A 19,446-nucleotide genomic window follows, 5' to 3' on the forward strand; every position below is an offset into this window, starting at 1 on the left:
GGTACAATCACCTTCTTGGTACAAACATGTCCAAGGTCACATAGCTAGTAAAGTAACTGAACCAGGAACTGAAACCAATTCTTTCTAACCCAGAGCCCCTGTTTTTGGCTGATTCACCACGGGTCACAGGTGAGGGTCGCTCTCTATAGCGGATCCTGGGAGAGTAAAGTTTACTGAACACAGAAACTGAGATAGAAACAAATCCCTTCACCGTGAAGGGCTTAAAAAATGAGAGAACTGAATCTGGTACATTATCTTCTGACCTTGCTTTCAGAATTGCTTGTAAGCCCTGGGAAATTCTCAGCTTCTGTCACTGGGTTTCCAGAATCTCTCTCGTTCCATTTCATTTCAAGGATTTCTTCTCCCCTTTCGGTTTTGCTATTGTAGAAGCAAAGTAAATGAAAATCTCAAGATAGTTTGCTTCTGGGACTATCCTTACCTTCCAAAAACAAGTCATTCTCTTTGGAAAAAAATAAAAGCATCCGGCAAAACCATGGTATTTTAAAGGAACAATGCAGAAGGGAAGAAAACATACCTTTTGCTTCGTGCTCAGCTCCAGGCCAACTCGGGAGTGACTTCTGGACTAGAGGGAAAATAAAAAAGAAATCTATGAAGAACACGGTATAACCAGAGGACTGATTCTGAAGTCATTTCTTCTAGCAGCCGGAAGTTTTAAGTTAAAATCTCTTCCTCATCTTTCCTTCACCGCCTGCACAGGGTAGACCCCGGTGCTGAATTCTACGTGCGGAGCAGAAGTCTGCGAAGGTCCCAGAGCGGAGACTGTACAGACGCACCCACACCTTGTCAGGGCCCTGCTCACACGTGCTGACTCAGCAGCTGTCTTAGAGGACACGGCAGAAATCACACTGCGGCGCAGGAGAAATGACCTCCCGTGAGAGTAAGACGGGGAAAACGGGGGGAAATGAATAAAAGAAAAGTCTGAAGGAAAGACGAGAAGGAGAAGGAAACAAACCCTCTGTGAAGTGGGAAAAGACGAAATAGAAGCAGAAGGAGGAAAAAGCGCATTTAGGGCAAGATTTCCCAGGGCATTTCTACAGGATTTAGTCTCTGCTCTTTCAGTACATCATTATTAGACTAAAACAAAGCTCTCAAAAACAGTAGTTTTTATAAAAGGCTTTTTGTTTTGCAGTTTGTTCATGATTAGCTGACCTTACTTGGAATTAGGAGAGGTAGGACAGGCATTACTCTACGCATGAACATCGTTTGGTATAGAATACCAATCTGAGTTTGCTCCCAATGAGAAAAAAGCAAAAGTCAAACCACGTTTAGCATTCAGAAAGTGAATATATTTGGCTCCAAGTGTACCATGAATCAAAGTTTAACTCTAAACCAATTACCACAATGTAGCTAGAAAGACGTCGAATTCGGTCGTCCTCAAACTATTGGACCTCAGGACCCTTTACACTGTTAAAAATGACTGGGGCTCCCAAAGAGCCTTGTTCAGTGGCCTATGTGCGCGGGTACCACTGCATTAGAGATTGGAAGTGAGAAACTTTTTAAAATACGTATTTATCAATTCATTTTAAAATAGCAAGGAGAGGGGCATCTGGGTGGCTCTGTCGGCTAAGCGTCTGCTGTCGGCTCAGGTCATGACCCCGGGGTCTTGGGATGGAGCCCCACATCGGGCTCCCTGCTCAGCAAGGAGCCTGCTTCCCCCTCTCCTGCTGCCTGCTGCTCCCCTGCCGATGCACTTACTCTCTCTCTCTGAACAATAAATAGAATCTTAAAATAAAATAGCAACGATAAACCCATTCCATGTTAATTAAAATATATTTGTGTATTTTATGTATATTCCTGAACACAGAATCAGAAAACGGCATGTTTTTCTATTTTTTGCAATCTCTAACGTTTAGTTTAAGTAGAAGATCTTCCTGTTTGCTTCTGCATTTAATCTACTTCCACATATTTTCTGTCGAAGTAAATAAAGGAAAATCAACGTCACTCAGATGAGGCTTGGAAAAGGAAAGAGCATTTGTAATAATCCTTTCAGATAATTGTGAATGTTTTTCTCCAACAATATGGCAAAACTTGACAATTAGAGCTTCTTAAAGTTTGGCTGCATGGAGAATCTGAAATCTTATAATAAACTGCTACATAAAAACGTGTTGGCTCGTCTCGCACTTTGAGGGGATCGTCCCCCACACCTGATTCTGCAGCATCATGCATTGGTCATTTGGAAAACGGTGGCTCCATGAATCACACGGGTTTCCCAAATACTGACGCATTTCATTACAGCTACAAAAAAAAATCACATCTGGTCATCACCAACCTCACTAGCAAAATCTTCAAATGCTGGTACGCTATCAAGCTCACAGTAAAAGATACAAGTTTTCCAAAATTCCAATTTTCACTTGAAAGCTTGAATTCTGTCATGGACAACAAACATTGTCAGTCGCTTTTCACGAAGTGACGGGCTCACTCCATTCCTCTTTGTGAACACGTCTGCCAGCTACGGGGTCTGAAGAAACGCAGTTCATGTATCACTGGTTCTTTGAAGTTAAAATGGTGTTTCATGGCGGGGGGGAGAGGGCTAGTTTGGCTCACAGTTCAATCCTATGAGTGCTTTTCTTCAAAACAGCCACCACCGAGTCCATGTGCACCAGAAGCACTTTTATGCATACGTTCCGTTTTGTCACCTATATTCCTAAAAAAAAGGGATGCTCAAAGGTTGAAATTGAGCAGGCCGAATCGTCTTTAGCACGTCCGCAAGGGCATTTTTAAGTGGGACTGGCATTTTCTCTCCTTCCGTGCAAGTCACACGGTGACTACCAGTGCTGCGGCCTTACTTCGTGCTGAGGAGCCACTGGCCTCAGCCACCGCTGCTACTGCATGATCAATGCAGATGTCGTCCAGTTAAAAAAAAAAAAAAAAAACACAAGAAAGGGCATCTCAGAATTACTTATGCAGAGACTTCTGGCTCCGTGTTTCTTTCGGAAACTACCATTCTTAGTCAGGAAAGCCGTTGACTCAGCAGTAGTTAGACTCTCCTGCAGTCGGGAGAAATGGAGCGTCTGCGAACAGAGCCAAGGAAACGCAAGTGTCGTTGTTCTCACCTTCTCCTGCCGCCCTAGAGGAGAGAGACAAAGGGACCACCGCGGAGGGAACCGGGTCGTAAGTCTGCAGTGCTCGTGCTGCACTTGCTATGGAAGGTTCTGAGACCCATCTAGACTGTTATGGGCTGAATTGCCTCCCCCAGACTCACATGTTGAAGTCCTAACTCTCAGTGTCTTGCAACGTGACTGTATCTGGAGACGGGCCTCTACAGTGGTACAGCGATGAGCCCCGACCCTGTATGACTGAGGTACTTATAGGAAGGAGAGATTAAGACACAGACAACACTTGTAAACGGAGCCAACCGTGTAAAGACAAGGAAGACCCCCACCTGCGGGCCGACGAGAGAGACCTCACCAGAAACCAGCCCTGCTAACAGCTTGCTCTCGAACTCGTAGCCTCCAGAACCGTGAGAAAATGCGTTCCTGTTCTTTAAGCCACCCCTTCCCCAGTGTGTTGGATGGCGTCCCGCACAAACTAACATTACAGTCGCTGACGAATCCACATCCAAGAACTCAAGAATCTAAAAAATGGAGGTCCAGCCAAACCAAATCCTGACTCAAAAGGAGACATTTACATCACATTCCTTGTCAACCACATACATCCTCAGGCAGAATGTCTGCATCGGTGGTTCTCAAATGCAGGCTTCATAACGACCATTCTGGGGACCGTTAACCATGCACTTTGCCAAACCCCAAACTCCAGAAATTCCAACTCAGAAAGTCTGGGTGGCCCCCAGGACTGTGCCTGTCCCAGGGAGCTCAAATGGGTACCCGGTACGTGAACCACATTTGAGGACTACTTGCCTGCCAAGGACGGCAGTAACTTGGGATGAGAAGTAAGAAAATTCAAGAATTGGCATGAACTCTCTCTCATTTTCTCTTTGAAGACTCCAAACACAGGAATCTCTTTTTCCTTTCCCTTTTAAATGCCTGGTGTTAACATTCTTGATTTGACGGAACCCGTGGGGGGGCAAGCATAATGGAAACAGGCTGAATGTGGGTAAATCGCTCCAACAGTCCCAAAGTAAGTCTGCAACAGTTCTTCAACCTCTCCAATTTAAGAACATGACCAAACAAATTCTGTGTTTGTTTATATTTTTAGAAATTTAGAAACTGGCTTTCGATATCGTACTGAAGACAATAAACATCCATGATGACAGCCTTTGTACTCAACTCAGTCATAAGCGTGAGTCTAAGCTAAAGGATGAGACTCCCACGTATAAAAGGGATTAAAAGTTGTGATGGTCAATCTCATGTGTCAGTTTGACAGGCCTAGGAGATGCCCAGAGAGCTGGTAAAGTATTATTTCTGGGTGTATCTGTGTGGGTGTTTGTAGAAGAAATCAGAATTTCATTCAGTTGACTGAGAAGAGACCCACCCTCATCACTGGCGGGGCATCTTCCGATCCTCTGGGCGCCCAAATAAAACAAAAAGGAGAAGGAAGCATAAGTTCTCTCTCCTGTGAGGTAGGGTATCCGTCTTCTCCTGTCCTCACAGACTGGAGCCAAGCTTCTCAGACGTTCCACCCGTGGTCCCCTAGCTCTTGGGCCATCAGACTCGAAATGAACTTTATCACCAGATATCCTGGTTCTCCTGCCTGCAGACAGCGGATCGTAGGAGGTTTTGGATTCCAAAACTGCACGAGCCAATTTCTTTAATAAATCAGTGTGTCTGTGTGTCTGTGTGTCTGTGTGTCTGTGTGTGTGTGTGTGTTTATATCCTATTGGTTCTGTTTCTCTGGAGAACCCTGACTAATTCAAAAGCCAGTCCAATTCCAGAGAAATAGCACTTCCATTTGACATTAAATGAGTTCTTCCATCTCCCCTAGTAAACATCTTATCTAGACAGAAGGTGGTTGGGCCCAGTAAAAGATCACCTCCATTACACATATTCTACTATACGTTTGGTCCTCCTTTTACAAACTTGTAACCTTCTAAAAGTCTCTTTCATTAGTTAGGTCTTAAGGACTTAGAACTTATTTTCCCCATAGAAATGATTTTATGGACTCCAACACAAAGGCCTATTTAATGTGGAATATAACTAAGATGCTAGACAATTTCAACACAAAATAATAGATCATCCCAATAGTAACAATTATACAAATAAGAAAAATAATAAAATCAATTAAGAAACCAATTTGCTTTTCCCACTAACAGTATCTTGAAAAATTTTAAATCAAAAGCAGATTTAATTTGAAGAGGATGGGGACTAAGGTAGAAACCCTGGAATTCTGAAGAAGCCTTGTTAGAAACGTTCCGATGCGGCATCACTGCTAGTACATCTGATGCTCTCATCCTCCCCACCCAAGCAGAGGTTTTCCCTTTTCTTGATTTAAGTGACTCTCCAGCATTCCTCTGACCTTCAGCAGCTACAAATAGGGCTCACTCAGGACTAGTAAGTGGTAAAGAGAAGTAGAAGAACAAAGCAGAGTTCGCTCAGGCCAGCCCTCACTGGGGACACTGCTTGTTGTGGCCTGTGCCCCAGCTTGAAAAACACAGAAATGGGGGGAGATCATCCAAAAGGGGGAAAAATCTGTTTTTTTCAAATACCTGAGTAAAAATTAGAAAAGAGAGAACAGAGCAAGAAAGAAAAATAAAGAAGAAACTAAAACAAAAATAATAACACTCGCAGCAACAAATCACATTTTTAAGCACCTACCATATGTCCCCACCATACTGTCCAGCTTACGTTTTACAAGACACTCATAACATGGCTAAGAAATAAGAATAATTACATTGTTCATCTCAATTTTATACATCAGAAGACTGAGGCATAGAAAGCAAAGTCGTGCTGCTGATAAGTGGTAGAATCGAGACCTGAACTTGTCTGATTCATGGTCTTAAACACGATCCCATTTATATGAGAAAATTGCCTGAGGAAGCATTAGCAGAGTTCAGAGCAATGAAGATCACAGGGTACGTAGGAACCGTGTAGCATGAGCCATTGCTTCGAGAGGAAGAAAGGATGCCATGGAAAGGGGGTGGTAGGTCAGAAATCTACCCAAGTCATACTTGAGCTGGCATTAGCAGCCGAGGACCCCAAGATCGTCCTTTGGAGCCAGCAGACGGCAAGAAGGGGCGAAGAGGCAAGGTGCTTGGGGTGAGGCAGGTTGGGGAACGGCTCTGCGCAATAGGCACTGCGCCTGAGAAACACATTCACAAATTAGGCGTGCCTAGCCTGGGGACCACCTGCACGGTATTTTATTATAAACTTTAACACATTTACATGAAAATAGTCTACCTGATAAGGCTAACCCTCCACCCCCGCAGACATCTCCACACTAAAAGGCGGCAACAGCAGGAAAAGACTTCATAAAAGAAATCTAAGATCTCCTTCTACAATCAAATTATACCGGCCTACCTGGAATTTTGACCTTAACTCCTGTAAGTCGGTGTTAATTAAAACCGTGTGTTCTAGAAAGTTACTGCAAAGTCGAAAACAGCGAGGGGTGGATGTGACTCTTCATGAAAATGGTGGTCTGGCATCTAAGTTTGCAGCCATGACTGAGGACGTTGCGTGCAGGACTTCAGTGGAAACCCCAAGGGAATTTAAGTGACGCTTCCTAGTAAATATGACCTATTTTCCCTGCCCACATTGGAAAGGGGGGCCCAGTATATGATTCTTCTGCTATTCCCAGCAGGATTAGGAAACGGTTCTGGGTGCTCTACCAACAGTAAGAATTCAGTTTAAAGGGAGCGCTCCTTTTTTTTTTAAATTTATTTATTTGACAGAGAGAGAGAGAGATCACAAGTAGGCAGAGAGGCAGGCAGAGAGAGAGGAGGAAGCAGGGTCCCCGCTGAGCAGAGAGCCTGATGCGGGACTCGATCCCAGGACCCTGAGACCATGACCTGAGCTGAAGGCAGAGGCTTTAACCCACGGAGCCACCCAGGTGCCCTAAAAGGAGCACTCTTAAATACCGACTCTGGTCTGAGCTCCCTTAGTTGGGGCTACAGGGTAACTTAACGGGGTGACTCTGTACCGGGGGGGGCTTAGCGGCCCGTACCTCACGGCAGCACCGCCCGCTCACAGCAGGCTGTACTCGGAAGCCTCACTCTGTCAGAGACTGCAACAAGGGACACCTCCAAGCTGACGGGACGTGAGGAGGGTCTACTTTACGTCCTTGTCTGAGGCTGATTTCCAGAACAACACAGGAAGAAGCGGCTGAAACGGACAGGTCGCAGGGGTCAGAACGTCCCCGCTCACGATCTGCCCAGCGATGCTGGCGCGGTGAGGACCGCACGGTGTTGAGAGAAGACAATCCCCGGACCGGGCTGTTTGTACTCCATCGTCTTCGGGAGAAATCGCAGAGATGGTTTAATTCAAAAGGCCTGAAACATGCTGAACTGCGACTCCTTCCTAGCGTAGGGCCACCACCTCCTAGACTGAAGGGGAGGGCGAGTGTCTGACTCTCCCGCGTAAATTTAAGGAGTCCTTCCTTTTTAGAGGAGAATCTGCATAAAACACCGGGACAAAATGCCCCTCTAGTCACCAAGGTGACTTCCATCCCTTAGGTCACGGGACAGCGGTGGGCTCGGCCGGCCCGTGGGGAGGTAACCGGAGGCTCCCACCGGGGACTGGCGCGCAGTCGGCATCGGCTGCCGGGGACATCTGCCCGTGCTGTTTGTTCTTCTTTCTGCTCATACTGCCGTACCCCCACGCCGTGTCCCCGGACGCCCCCGTATCAGTCAGGCTCAGGGAGGAAACAGGGAGCTGCCTGAAGAGGGCTTAATGGAGGGGTGCACGGAGGTGTAGACAGAGTTGAGGGAAACCCGTAAGGGACGGGGACTCACTGCAGACCAGCAGACGTGGGGAGCCACCCCAGGGCCCGGGGGAAGGTTCTGCACGATCTGTGGGGGCTGCAGACGTCAGAGACGGCCGCGCCGAAGCCAGCCCTGCCGGCCCGACTCACCCGGCCAGCAACGAGCCGCACGACTCGGCCCTGCGCCCCTCACCTGCTGTCACCGATCACGGCAAACCCCGGCGGGAACCAGGGCACAAGGGCGTGGGGGGTCTGTCGGGATCCGCCTCCTGGCGAGCAGCGCACGGAAGAGGTGGGAGCGGACGGGAGAAACCGCGGGGCCTCGCCGGCACCAGCGCTGCTGTCTTCCATCCGCAGACATCACCTCCCATCCCCCCTGTCACTAGTCAGTATTTTGCGGTGACACGACCTGCATCTCCGTTCTTCACAGTCACTGACTTTCGGTTTGTGTCCCTTGGAACTCATGGTCCCCTGATCTGACTCAGGAGGCATAACATGTCACTGTCGTTGTTCATTGTCCCCCGTGTGGCCAGCCGGAGCCCTTTACACGGATCCTGAGTCCTTCTGACCTGTGCGACCTTCCCCCTCCTCCCCGCTCCTCGCTCCAGGCTCAGCGTCCGGCCTCCCCAGCCCGCAATCACCCACCTCCCCGGGGTCCCGGCTTCCTCTCGGCCGGGCCGGCATGCGGACCCGGGCAGGCAGCGGTGCACACGTACACACCCCCCACGGCCCGCGCGCGCACGTTCACATCTGCGGCTCCATCTGTCTGTCTACGACGACTCACTGCGGACAAAGAGAGACGATCCAGTTCCAGCCCGTCTGACAGGATCGCTTTGGCTTTTCTCCTTTCCTTTCCGTAGCACGGTTCTCTCACGCCGCGAACACGGAAACCCTCGACACCACGCCTGGACTCGAACACCCTTCCCGAGCCCCGCGCCCCCCGGGGCGGGCCCCCCACCCTTCCCCGGCTGCGACGCCTCGTCCTTCGCGGCACCCTCCTCACCGCGTGCAGCCATTCTCCCCACTCGCCTGGTCTCCAGCGACCTGTGCTGAATGAACGTGCCTCACGCCGGCTGTGCCACGAGACACCGAGCAGCCCCTCTCCCTGGGCGCTCTGGTTGCCCTCCTGGGACTCCGATGCCCGGCAGAGACCACCCTCCTGCTGGAACGCGCTCCTGGCCCCCCATGGGCTTCGTCACGCCCATGGGGACTCCCTTCTCAACCCCACGGGGCTGGACCATCTGCTCTGGGCCACCACAGCTTCCCACCGCTGCCCCCAGCAAAGACCCCTAGCTTGCACAGTTCCACGTACTGGCTTTTTGGATGAAGGAGTTCAGGAAGAGAGAGAGGAAAAGAAGGGGGGCGGGGAGAAAGAGGAAGAAGGAGCGTTAAGTTGATAGACTATAAACCAAGGGCCTTAGCGGCTGTATGAATTGTCATGAAGACCAGCGTCATGAAGAATTGTCTAAGGGTGACACCAATACAGTGGAAAGCAGAGCTGGCTTGCCAAGAAACTGATTTCCAACATCCTTAGAACATCTGGGGCCAACCGTGCCTGAAGAGAGGTGTACGACTAGCTTTTCCTTTGCAAAGTGTTCAGGCTTACGTTCAAGTGAGGCTGAGTTGGAATTTCTGTCTCTGGCAATCGGGAAAGTTTCGTCCATAGAGTTACTCTAGTTGTTAATCTAGTTCTTACCTTGTGGCACTGTAATTCTAACAACTGACTGCGCATCTGCAATACGCCTCCGACCAAGTACCTCTCCTGTATCCCAACTCAAGTAGCTGGATTTTCACCTTAAACTTAACAGCACATGCCCCACACTGCGAGCGGGACCACGTTACTGCCCCTGGCTGCTTGCGTGTACTCCAGAAATACTTGCTGACGCTGGCCGGAGCTCGACCTTGCTCTTGACAGCCCCAGTACACACGGCACAGACACCACAAAGCAAGCCACCCGCTGCACACCCGAAGGGTTACATATTCTCCCAATAATCGTGGTGAAAACTTACACCGTGGTGTCTTCTGAGTGTTGTGGGCTCTGCTTATAGTATCTCATTTAATCCTCACAAGAAGCCAACAGTATAGGTACTAGAGCCATCACCTCCATATGAGAAAGAAAACCAAACCCCAAAGAGGTCACCTGATTTGCCAAAGACACCCACTGGTCAGTGTCTTGGCCAGGATTTGAACTCAGGCAACCTGTCTTCAAAAATGCCTTTCTTTTTTCTTTCAGATCATCTCTGATTTTTTTTTAAATTTTCAACTGCGGGAAAATACATGAAACATAAAATTGACCATATCACCCATTTTTAAGTGCACAGTTCAGTCATGTTAACTGCGGTCACGTTGTTACTCAACCAAATCTCCGGAACTCTTCATCTGGCAAATCTGAAACTCTGTATCCATTAAACAATCCCCCATTCCCCATTTCCCCCAGCGCCCGGCAACTATCACTCTATTCTGTCTCTGAATTCGACTTACCTAGGAACCTCATGGAAGTGCAGTCATGCAGTATTTGTCCTTCTGTGACTGCCTCATTTCCATTACGATAATCTCCTCAGGGTTCATCTACGCTGAGGCACATCCCTTCCTTTTTAAGGCTGAGCAATATTTGGGATGCCTCGGTGGCTCAGTCTTTAAGCGTCTGCCTTCTGCTCAGGTCATGATCCCAGGTCCCTGGGATCAAGCCCCGAGTGGGGCTCCCTGCTCGGCGGGAAGCTTGCTTCTCCCTTTCCCACTCCCCCTGCTTGTGTTCCCTCTCTCGCTGTCTCTCTCTCTCTCTTCTGTATAAATAAATAAATAATCTTTAAAAAAAAAAAAAGGCTGAGTAATATTCTGCTGTGTGTATACACTACGTTTTGCTTATCCATTCATCCATTGTTGGACACCTGGGTTGCTTTCCAAGCTGCCCCTCTTAATCATGACATGTAATCACCTCCCATATGCTCTGCTGTCTGCTTTCTGCATTTAGACCGTCTTCCAGGACTGCTCCGTGACCACCTGGGTGCTCTGGTCTGCGACCTGCCTCGTTCTTTTTTCCCACAGCCAGCCGGGGCCTGCACCCAGCCCCTTAGCGCCCGTCAGCCCCGGGGTGGGGGAGAAGGGCGCTGGCTGTGCATCGCAGTTTCCTCCTGCCTGCCCTGTTTGCCGTAGCTCCCTGCCCACGCCAACCCTCTCGTGAACCACGTCAGCCACAAAGAACAGGATTCCTAAGGAGCGGTACTCCCTGGCGTACAAATTACTCGGGAGATGAATCCTTCCTATCTCTTTTGAACATCCCTTTCAGGCATGCTGCTGGCGGACGCTGGGAAGCTCCGATTACTATTAATAACTCCACGGCACAGGGGGAAGAAGGAGCTGTGCTCAAAATAAAACAATGATGAACTCAGTGCACGAATGGGGACCAGACAAATGACGGTAATGTATTCTGGATTCGTGTGTCTCCAAAGCTAATTAACGTGTAGAAGCCTAATACCAAACATTCTTTGAAAACGCAAAGCCACAAGGAAAACACCAATAAAGACCAGATATTCTCACGTGATAAATTCCAATGCAAGGGTTGTGTCTTACAGGTCTCCACTGAGAGCTCTCTGAAAGCACACAGTAGGTACTGATTCGTTTTCAAGTTTCCAGTCTGAAATAGTCATAGGCTTCGTGTGGAGGATACAGGGGCGAAAGAGAAAAAGGCCAGCCTTCAGGAAGGAAGTCAGGCAAGCAAACAAGCTGTTATTGTAGTGCAATCCTCTATCTTGATCCCTGGAATCAAGCAGTTATAAAATTAACAAAACTCCAGAAGAAAGAACTCCTTTTTCAGTTTTTAACTCTCTATTAGCTACTTTGTAGCTGGAGAAAGTGACATGGTGCGAGAGAGACCATCATTTTATTTGTCACCACAAAAGAAGAGGAGGATTGCAAACACTTAAAGAACATTTAGAAATTCACCTTCTCTCCCCAACAACCCATTCCCCCTACGACATCCTTGAGAGAGCTGTGTTTTTCTCTCTGATTCCAGGCTCTCCTCCTCATCGGCACCTTTATCCCATGAACACAAAGAACAGCACAGCCCACAAGTGTCAGAAACGGTATCTGATGACCCTGTGGGGTCTTTTCATCTCTGCTCTCCAGGGTCCGGAGAGCCAAAGCATGAACAAGGGCACAGAGAAGTCTCCCAGCTTATCAGACCAAAGGGTCTACACATTCCCTCCAACATCCGTGCATCCCCACAGTCCATAAGGAGTTACTGGACCTACTATGTGCCAGATGCTGTTAGGGCCACCGCGCTGGACAGAAACCCTACAATTACTGTAGGCCTTTATGGGCTATGAAGTCACCATTAAGTCCTGCCTAACCCCCAAGCATTGTAAAGTATGCCCCCTCCAGAGTATGACAAATCCTGAACGTGTTTTCTTCATTCAGGACTATGGTTTGAGATTTATGCTTTTCCTTTGATATTTATCTTATCAGATGGTTTAGACTGATTTTTCTTCCAAATTGCTAACTAGTCATTTCAACAATATTTATAGAGGAAACAATCTGCCCTTTGTCACTGTTTTTATGTTATCTCTGGAATCGTACAGTTAAAAAAATTTTATGGGAAAGGGCCGTGGTTTGGTGAAATACGTCCCAATGTCTTTCTTTCAGGACAATCCAATTTCTTTTCTTGCTCTCCCTGGGAACAGGACAGGGAAATGCATTTTTAAGGCTTTTCCACCACTAGCTCCACGGAAAAATGACAGCAGGATGGGACTGTTTATAGGCATTTTTTACACACGCATTACATGAGACATACACACATACATAAAACCAACAAAAGAATACTGTATTTTTCAATCTGTGTATGAATACTAAATTATTTTAACTACGATAGATTTTTGTTCTTTAAAATCTGATGGAAATGGACTCTTAAATGGACTTCTACACAATCTCCTTTGCAAAATCTATTTATTCTTTCAGATAAACTCTTCTCTCTATCCCAATCAGACTTTAATTGCCAGTGTATTAAGTCTATAAATCACTGCAATTTGAGGAAATCTTTACAGGATCCAGTCTTCCCACCTGGGAGATATTTACTTTTAATGAACTCAGGCAATTAGGCTTCCAAAAGTCACTCTGCAATTCCAGAATCCATGACCGCAGCCAGCCTGCCCTGCCTCCACACGTAGCATCGTCACAAACAGACTCGGCGGATTCCAGTAGCAAAATCATAGAGTCTCAGTGAGTAAAGAAAATGTGATATATACATAGTAATATTATTCAGCCATTAACAACAAAAAAAAGGAAATCCTGCCATTTGTAACAACGTGGACTGACCTGGAGGGTCTTACGCTGAGTGGAATAAGCCAAACACAGAAAGACAAATACTGTGTGGTGTCACTGTTATAATGTGGAATCTGAACCAAAGGAAACCAACAAAAAATAAATAATACCCCAAGCCCACAGATACAGAGAACAGACTAATGGTTGCCAGAGTCAACGGCGGGGGGGGATGAGAGAAGGTGGTTAAGATGTACAAACTTCCAACTATACAATAAATAATTCATGGGATGTCACATACAGCATAATGACTAGAGTTAAGAATACTGTACTGCGTACTTGAAAGTTGCTAAGAGAATAGATTACGAAAGGTAGTAACACTGTATCGCATATTTGAAAGTTGCCAAAAGAGCAAACCTATAAAGGTTTCATCACAAGAAAAGAAATTGATATTATGTATGGTGATATATGTTAACCGGACATTGTAGTGATTATTTCACAATATATACAAATATCAAACCACTATATTGTACATCTGAAACAAATACAGTGTTGCTTGTCAATTATATCTCAATAAAAATAAATACAGCTCCTAGATATTGCTGGGTATTCAGAGAATAACTTAATATTGACCGATACTAGACAATCCTTCGCTGGAATCTATGTAGTAAAAGAAACATTTGAGTGAAATACTTAAAATATAAAATAAAAGCTACACCAGAAAAACTTACTGAGTTTCATAGAAAATATTTCCCCTAGTCCTCTCCATGATTGGCCAACATCTATTAAGGTGCTTCCCACAGGAGCTGAAGATACAGTTCCTACCCTCAAAACCCCTATACCTCAGTTGGGTGGGTGTGCAACATGCCCAGAATGATAAAACCATAGACAGGAGCATGTTTTATTGCCTAGCAAATATGCAGCACCTATAGGAAATGCTAACAGTACAGAGGGCTGAGACCGTGGGTCAGAAGAAGACACGAGTGTGAGTAAGACATTGGGAGCCTGAAGAATGGGGTCCTATTTAGATAGGTAAAGAGCCCAGTACAATATCAACACATAGTGGTCAGTAACTTCTAAATAAACAAAGAGGATTAGTGTGCCACGCAGGGACAAAGCCACCGATCAGGACAGAGCGGGAGCAGTCGATGCAGACCGTCTCTCTGGGCTATAGCAAGTCAACCAAATTCTCCATAAAGTTACAGAGAACAGACGGAAGTGGAGAGAGGATAACCTTACCTAAATTTTCTACTCGGGGCTAATGACTATCTGAACTTGTTGGTGCTGTTGCTCGATCCATAAGCATTTCCTGAGCACCTATACACTACAGGCATTGAGCACTCGGGATGTAAACATGGTAAGATGTCTCTGAACTCAAGGACCCCCGAGTGGAACGGTCACACACGCACATACATGCACTGAAGACTCTTCCATGGTAGGAGCGGCATGTTGGGAAAGAAAACTCTGGCAGGGTTAAAGCCATCTAGAGCGGTGTTAGGAGAGTTGGTAGGATTTTACTCTTGCTGGTTTTTTATTGCTGGCGTTCGCAGTAACGTAGGTTTCGCTCTATCGCCAGTTCTTTTCCCAGCTCCGGCATGAAACAGTGAGGCACCTTGGACAAGTCATTTCTCCTCTGGGACCCTCGGCTTCCTTGTTGCAAAATGGAGAAGCTAGACAACATGGTCTCTAAGCTCCAGACGGCAATAACTCTCAGGCCCTCCCACGGATCCTCAGAACAATGTTGCGTATGTTAAGAGTGAGAGAGGAATTCAGTCAAGACTCTTTACCTCGATTTCCATGGAAGGTAAACTAATTTAAATGAGTCACGCTATCAAATTTATCACAGATTTTCTATTTTTATCCAAGTCATAGGGAGGCTTAAAATTCCGAGAAAATCCTGTTTGTGTACTGCATGTGTTTGCATGGACTTTAAATTAAACTGCATTTATGAAAACCCTGTGAGCACTCTGGATTAAATACTATATTTCAGTCCTAAGAGTTACACCAGTTCACAGAGTACACCCAGAGGACCATTCACTCTCCAATTGCTTATGCAACTTCCCAGGCCTAGCTCAGCCCAGTTTTATTAAAATCTGTATTAGAGCAAATCAGTTATGATTAAATCCTCTTCCCACTTTCTCAAGGAGAAAAGAATGCAGCTCACTCCTGACAGCCTGTGCCAACTGTGAACGTGGATCACAGGGATAAATTAAATCCATAAATAATCCAGAACCTTCATTGACGCCAAGAGTTTCAATCTCTTTCAATAAACCTTTTCTGAGAGCTGCTGACAAAGTCTTCAAACTGACTTAACTGAGACTCCTTTGTGCAAGGTCAGCTCTGGAGAAGCTACTCTGTACCCTACAGCCCCCACGGCCTGTCCCACTCATAATGCCAAACTGTCTTCAGTGGCTCCCCACTGCCTATGAGGCAAAGTCCAGACTTCTCTGACTAATACCCAAAACCTTCCCTGTTTCTCCGTCCAACGGAGGCATCACTTGCCCCGCAAGCTCTGCCCTTCTTCAGACTCACGTGCACAAGCAGCCACAGACCCACGTCCTCACACTTTGCACTCTCTCTTCTTGGGGTTCCTAATCCATAAATGCCAAATCGCCGTCTTCATCTTACGTCCCCATCCTGCAGCTCCCGACAGTGCTAAGCACTCCTGCTCTCCTGAATCTCTTCCCTCGGCCTCTGTCTCTAATCTCCGCTTGTTCTTCCCTCACTTTGTCAATCATGCCTCCTGTCTGTGGCTTCCCAGTTCCTATTTCCGTGATAGCTGGTGCCTGTACCTGGTTGCGCACTGCCTGGTCTCCCTCTCCTTGGCTCCTCCTGAATGGATCTCTGTCCCTTATTGAAATAAAATTCTAAAAGGTGCATAAACAATGAATTTTGGAACACTGAAAAAAATAATTTTTTTTTTTAAAAAGGCCGCAGGAAAGTATAAAGATGCTGAAGACAAACTTTCTCAGTTTCATTATTTGCCTAGAGCTACATCTGTATGGAAGAAGATAAGAGCCAAGTATTCCCTCCCCTTTTCCCGAGGCCCATTACATAGCCCCTTCTGTGAACCCACAGAACCCCTAACTCAAGCTGCTAATCCTGGAGTCATGAATGAATTACATCATTGAAATAAGTAAGCTTTTATGGAGCTCCTGGAGAATCAACTATTATTTCCGACATTTCTGTGAGATAGTGATTTCTAAGATGATTCACTCGAGGATGTACTGATTACCCTCAATGTACAAGACACTGAGCAAGAAACTTGTTCTCTCTGTCTCTGTTCTCATGGAGTTTACCTACGGGAGGGGAAGAGAGAAATACATAAGTGAACACACAAATAAATTTTAAAAATTACAAATTTGTATTACCTGTTATAAATGAAACAAGCAAGAAACTGAGAAAGAGCACAATGAGAGAAACCTACGGGACGAGGCCCTCACAAAGCGGTGACATTTGCGCTAAGACCTACCGGATGGAAAGCAGAGAGCGTACAAGCACTGCGCGCGCAGAGACACAGCAGAGCCCTGAGTCCAAGAACACACAATGTGTTCAGCAAACTGGTCGGTGTCGGCTAAAACACTGAAACCCAGTGGTTGAAGAAGAAAGAAGTCCTACCATGCAAGACTTCGTGGCCCATTATAAGGACTTTGGATTTTGCTCCACGTACAATGGGCAGCGATGGATGAGTTATAACCAGCAGAAATGGTTTGACAGAAAATGGTTTGACAAGTATTTTTTTAAATCATCCCTGTCTCTGGGTGGGTAACGGATGACAGGAGACAAGCCGGAGAGAAGGGGACAGTTGGGAACTAATGCAGTAATTCAGTGAACGGAGCAATGTCTTGTACTAAGAAAAAGGCAGTATCTGTGGCTAAAGTGGATGGATTCAAGACATTCTGAAGTCAGTATGACTGACTTGTGTGCACGTGCCAACAGGGCTTGCTTGTGGAATGTGTGCAGGTGTGTCAGGAGCAGTTCACAGAGTTCCGGCAGGAACAGTTGGGTGAACAGGGCACCACTTGTGGAAATGGGGAAACTCAGGTGGAGGACAGGTTCAGAGAAGGAAATGCAGAGTCCGTCCGGGGCTTACACTTCTCAGAAGTCTATGCGGCATCTCAGAGGGGACGTCAAGCAGGCGGACTGTCTTCTGAACATAACGTTTGGTCAATCAATGACTACCTACTTCAATGCTATTTTTTAAACAATGAAAAATATTTCCACCTTTATCTTTCTTTCATTTTTCTTATCTTCTTTTGTGACACTTAGCGATGGGGGTTTGAACATGTAGGGGCCAATTCCATTTCTCATTCCATGGTCATATATTCTAATGCCCTAAATAGGTATGATGGAAGTAAAAATACTCAGCCGGGACCTGCTTTCTCCTCTCTCCGCCGGCCTCTCGGCCTACTTACGATCTGTCTGTCAAATAAATAAATAAAATTAAAAAAAAAAAGAAAGAAGGTCATGGATAGCCTCTGTATTACTTATAAATGAATAAAGCATAAGAAATACAAAGTTCCAAATACAACACAGAACTTGTCGATAGAGAACCCTATGCAGAAATTCCACACGTGTGGGTTATATATAAGTAGGGCACCATTCTTTTCCTACTCCACAGACTGTCAATACTGAATGTTGACTTGAAAGTATAAAAGCGTGTAATCGATCTATGACTATCTTAGCGGAGCCTTCCTATCCAAGGAGGGGATCCGTGTTGTAGGGCCACGGAGAGCTGACTTCCCATTCCTGCAGCAACAGGTTGTGGAATCGGCCACACAGAAACACCAAGATGAACAGGAGTGGTCCGCAACACCAGCCCACGTGTGCTTAAGAAGATATGTCTGTGGCCAGAATTTTTGGAAATCAAATCTGGCTTTCCTGTTGCCTCATATTTTGCCTTAAGATACGTGTATCTTCTTTTCTGACTCCTCTCCGACTGAAATGGCTCCTCGGTCTTCACATTGACAGTCTTTCTCCCTCGTCATTTTGAATGAATTAATGCCATATAACTGTGTGCTTAAATGCACAGGGAGTAACTCCATGTAAAAAAAAATTATACATGAATCTTTTCTTTAAATTACAGGACTCTTTTGAATATCCATATTGATCTTCTAATTATCTTGTTTAATTAGTTGGAGAATATAAAATGAGTACAAAATAATGAAACCTCTGTTTCCTTAAAATGACAGATGACATAAAATACTATGTTCCCACTACTACTAGAAGGTTTCCCCTTCTAACTCTCAAGATGACTGAAACACAGAGGAAGTGTAGACTCTCAAAGTATCTGGTAAAAATAACCTCATGTTCTTCACAAGAGGGTCTTTCCCTAAGTCAGAGTCATTCCCATATATTTCAGAAGAGCTCAGAGACATTTGAGGTAGAATAAATTCCTGATGGTGTGAAATATATCCCCTGCTCTGTTACTTACCCTTCTAAAACTTCAATTTGGGTTTCTTCTCCCATAAACCTCAGCATCAGAGACCTCCAGTCCCACCTCCCTGAAGATTTTTCGGACTGATAAGTGTCCACCACTTCCTACAAATTCTGCTTGTGGATCTATTCCAAAGGCCTAAAAGATGATTCTACTTTTCCTGGGTTAAAAATACTTTGACTTGGCTCTGGGGTCACAACCTTCCTTCATTCTTCCCCATGGAGACTTCATGTCTTTAAAGGACTCCCAGAGGAATTATAACCTCTGGATGGAAACTCCCAGTTATGTATTTAAGACCTCCCTTTCCCAGAAGCCCCTATCACACGACTGCAGACACGCTAGGAGTTTAGGGATCTCGACGACCATTCCAAACGACTGACATTCACTTTCAAGTCTGATAGAGGCTGCTCCACGATTACTTAGATGCTCAAATTGGGAATTTATTAAAATATCTTGCTGCATCAGAGAGACCTGTCTTCAAACCTGAGCACCACCATATTTCGGTTTATACGTCCTTGGCCATGCTACCTAAGCCTTCCAAGCCCAGCTTCTAAGTTCTCAGCCTTGATTTCTTCATCTGTAAAAGGAGAGTACTATTAATTGCCTCGTCCTAGGGTTGTTATAAGGGATAAATGAGAAAATGCCATAATCATTTCGCCCATTTCCTGGTATAGAGCAGGCAGACAAGAAGTGGTAGCTGTCAAGGGGGTGGTTGTGGTGGTGGTGGCGACTGACAGCCAGGACGTCCGCACCATATTTTTTCGGCCAACTCTTCTTTTTTTTTAATATTTTATTTATTTATTAGACAAGTAGGCAGAGAGACAGGCAGAGAAGGAGGGGGGAAGCAGGCTCCCCACCGAGCAGAGAGCCCGATGCAGGGCTCGATCCCAAGACCCCAAGATCATGACCTGAGCTGAAGGCAG

At 46.1% G+C, this 19,446-nt stretch overlaps 1 long non-coding RNA gene across 1 annotated transcript in view; it reads right to left on the bottom strand.

The window, feature by feature from the left end:
• Positions 1–535: 535 nt before the first annotated feature.
• LOC101672239 overlaps positions 536–19,446 on the bottom strand; it is a 106,452-nt gene continuing 87,541 nt past the window's right edge. Inside the window, exon 3 of the long non-coding RNA XR_006605293.1 lies at positions 536–583. This is a non-coding gene — a long non-coding RNA (uncharacterized LOC101672239). The remainder of the gene's footprint in view (positions 584–19,446) is intronic.

The sequence above is a fragment of the Mustela putorius genome, unplaced genomic scaffold (assembly GCF_011764305.1).
Source record: "Mustela putorius furo isolate JIRA1106 unplaced genomic scaffold, ASM1176430v1.1 tig00000040_pilon_pilon_pilon, whole genome shotgun sequence".
Classification (NCBI taxonomy): domain Eukaryota; kingdom Metazoa; phylum Chordata; class Mammalia; order Carnivora; family Mustelidae; genus Mustela; species Mustela putorius.